General features: G+C 49.8%; 1 protein-coding gene across 1 annotated transcript in view; it reads left to right on the forward strand.

The window, feature by feature from the left end:
* The window catches only part of TACC2 (transforming, acidic coiled-coil containing protein 2), a 43,617-nt gene that overhangs the window by 26,877 nt on the left and 13,957 nt on the right, over positions 1-2,783 (forward strand). The gene's annotated exons all lie outside the window — the stretch shown is intronic.

Raw genomic sequence — 2,783 nt, forward strand, 5'->3', positions numbered from 1 at the left:
CCTCAGTTGGGATGCTGCGTGGAGCCAGCAGTGTGCTATTTATAGCCCGTTCCACCTTTCCTCACATCTGTGGACAGCACCGTGTGCTGTTGCATTTATGCATTGACACAGATACCGGAGCTTGTGCCCCAGATGTATTTTTCCTGCATAGTTGTTGTACGTTGGGAGATTCTTTCAGTTACACAGAGTCTGTTGTGATTTTGATAGAGCTTGCAGTGCTTTTTGCTCGGGTTGGAAAACCCCCTGGGTTTGAGGGTGCACCCCCTGATTATATGGGAATTGGTCATGGGTCAGATGGAAGTTCTACCTCAACAGGAGGAAACAATTCTTTGCTGCAAGGGTGGCAGAGCCCTGGCCCAGGCTGCCCAGAGGCTGTGGAGTCTCCTCCTCTGGAGAGATCCCAAACCCACCTGGACGCCACCCTGGGCACCCTGCTCTGGTGACCCTGCTCTAGCAGGGGTTGGACTGGATGAGCTCCAGGGGTCCCTTCCCACCCCCACCAGTCTGTCATCCTGTGATTATGTTGTGTGTTCGTGGTTAGCTGTAGCAAAAACGGGAAGGGACGGCCTGCCTTATGATTGCTAGAATAGGTAATTGACTCCTGCGTTTAAAAATGAGCCAAAAATAGCAACAAGATTAGTGAGAGTCTCTTGAATAAAGATGCAGTACGGTGGGTTTTACGTACTGTTTAGCTTATTCTTGCTCTAGTTAAACTTTCTTGTCTAATCTTTCAGTGTTGCGGGTGTACTTCCTTCACGTTGTCCACAGATACGATGTCCAGAACATCTGGCTCTTAGTCCACCTCGCGTGAGCGTTGTATGTAATTTTTAATACAGCTGCTTTGACAAGGTGTGACGTGGAACTCAAAGGGGTTCCAATAAAATTAGCAATAGGTTTGGATCCTTTCTGCTGTTTCCCAGTGTGCAAGAACAACTGTGAGCAAGTGAATGATTTATGGAATAGCATCTAGCAAAAGTTCCGTTAATCGTGTTGAAACGAGAGTGTGTGGTGTTGAAATCAGTGAGTTCTGTTTGTGTGCACATTGTGGAGAGGAGGACTGAACCCCGACCCAGACATTAGCTACTTGCTTTCACAGAACTGTGCTTCAAGCAGTAAAACGTGACTCTGCTTAAAAAAAAAAGGCAAAACCAACTGAAAAACCCATCCTCTTTTAGAATAAAATGACATCTTTGAAAGTGAATATCCCAGAATATCCCTTTCTATCAGTGGATGGAGGAGGGCGTTGATCATCCCAACTTCCCTCTCCACCCACACAAACTGTGGGCCAAGGTCCAGCCTCTCTGTGGCTACACGTGGCATCACCGTAGAGACAATTTTAATTGTCGTGAGAGCCCGCTGGAAAATTCTGCTCCTAAGTCTGCAGGTTAAATTATGAAAAATTAATTAAAAAATCACTCTGTATTTTAAAATGCTGTTTTGACACTGGCTCAGTAAGTGGCTTGTGTGTACAGACACAGTGAGAGAGGGATTCCTGGCGGTTGTGTCATCCCCGCTGAAGTCCGTGTGTTTGAATGTCCTGTGCCATGTGAAGTATCTCCTCAGATCACAGACATTCAAGGAATTTCAGCTGTACTCGGGCACAAGATCTTTCCTGTGAAACTTCTTTTGGTGGAAGGATTTCCTAGAAAGAGAAAGGAAAATATTTAATAAGTGCAAGAGCCATGTCCCTGGCCGGGGCTAAGCCCACCTTCCCCCACGGCGCTGCCCGAGGCGGGGGTTCCCCGGGGTGTGCTCTGGGCAGTGCAGGAACCTGAGCGGCTCCTGCGCCCATCACGTGCACGAGCTCTGTCTCTGTCTGGCGGAATTACCCCGAGGACGATGCAGCCTGTGCAGGGTGGTCAGGGGGGTCTCAGCACTGCATGGGCAGAGGGGATCCCCTTCCTCTGCTCTGGAGCCTGGAACCTTCACAGAGGTGCCTCTTACCATTACTCTGCTGCACTGATTGGCTTCTGAGAGGGTTTCCTCTCTGGATAAAAATGTTTATTTTATTTTTCGTGACATTTTGATTCTCCAGCCTGTTTTAGCCCAGTGCTGTACAGGAGCAGTGTTTGGGTGATGGCCATGGTGTCTGTGCTCCCTGCCCCTCTCCCCCATCCCCAGTAGTCCTGATTCCTTTGACCAGTTCCACGTGTATTTAACAGAGGAGTGGAATATTAAATCCCAGCAGCAGGAGTATGGTCACATCCACCCCCAGAATTGCTTTGTGACCCACCAGCAGCTGAGAGAAAGGACATTTTGCTCCCCAGACCTCCAGAGGCCGTTCCAGGCAGGCGGTCAGCACGCGCGTGTTGGCTGCTTGGTGGCGAGGTGCACGGCGTGGGTAGGGGACACAGGGGACACAGGGACCTGTAGCTGTGGCGGTGCTCCTGCTACCGCCGGAGGCTGCTGCGGTTGGGGTGATTTTTGTTTGGTATCCTCCTAACTGTGTTTATAACCTCCTCGGGTCTAACATGCCGTAACTTGCATTGTTTGTACCTAGAGTGGTTTGCGAGACGTCTCGGTGTCACGTACCTCTTCCATGCCCTCTTCCTCGTTTCACGTGCTGCTCCCCTCCCGTGTTAATCTGGGCTGCTGACATGAGCAAAATTGGCAGCTGCAAATAAAACCTCATTTAACTCACTAATCGCACGCTAAGTACCGGTGGGGCAGCAACGCCGCTTGGATCTTCACGTTGTTTTTCTTTTTTTCTGTAATGCCATTTATGATAGATGCAGCATATCGGCAGGGGACACCTCCGACCCCGCGGTGTCTTCCTGCTTTCC

The sequence above is a fragment of the Buceros rhinoceros genome, unplaced genomic scaffold (assembly GCF_000710305.1).
Source record: "Buceros rhinoceros silvestris isolate BGI_N320 unplaced genomic scaffold, ASM71030v1 scaffold9647, whole genome shotgun sequence".
Classification (NCBI taxonomy): domain Eukaryota; kingdom Metazoa; phylum Chordata; class Aves; order Bucerotiformes; family Bucerotidae; genus Buceros; species Buceros rhinoceros.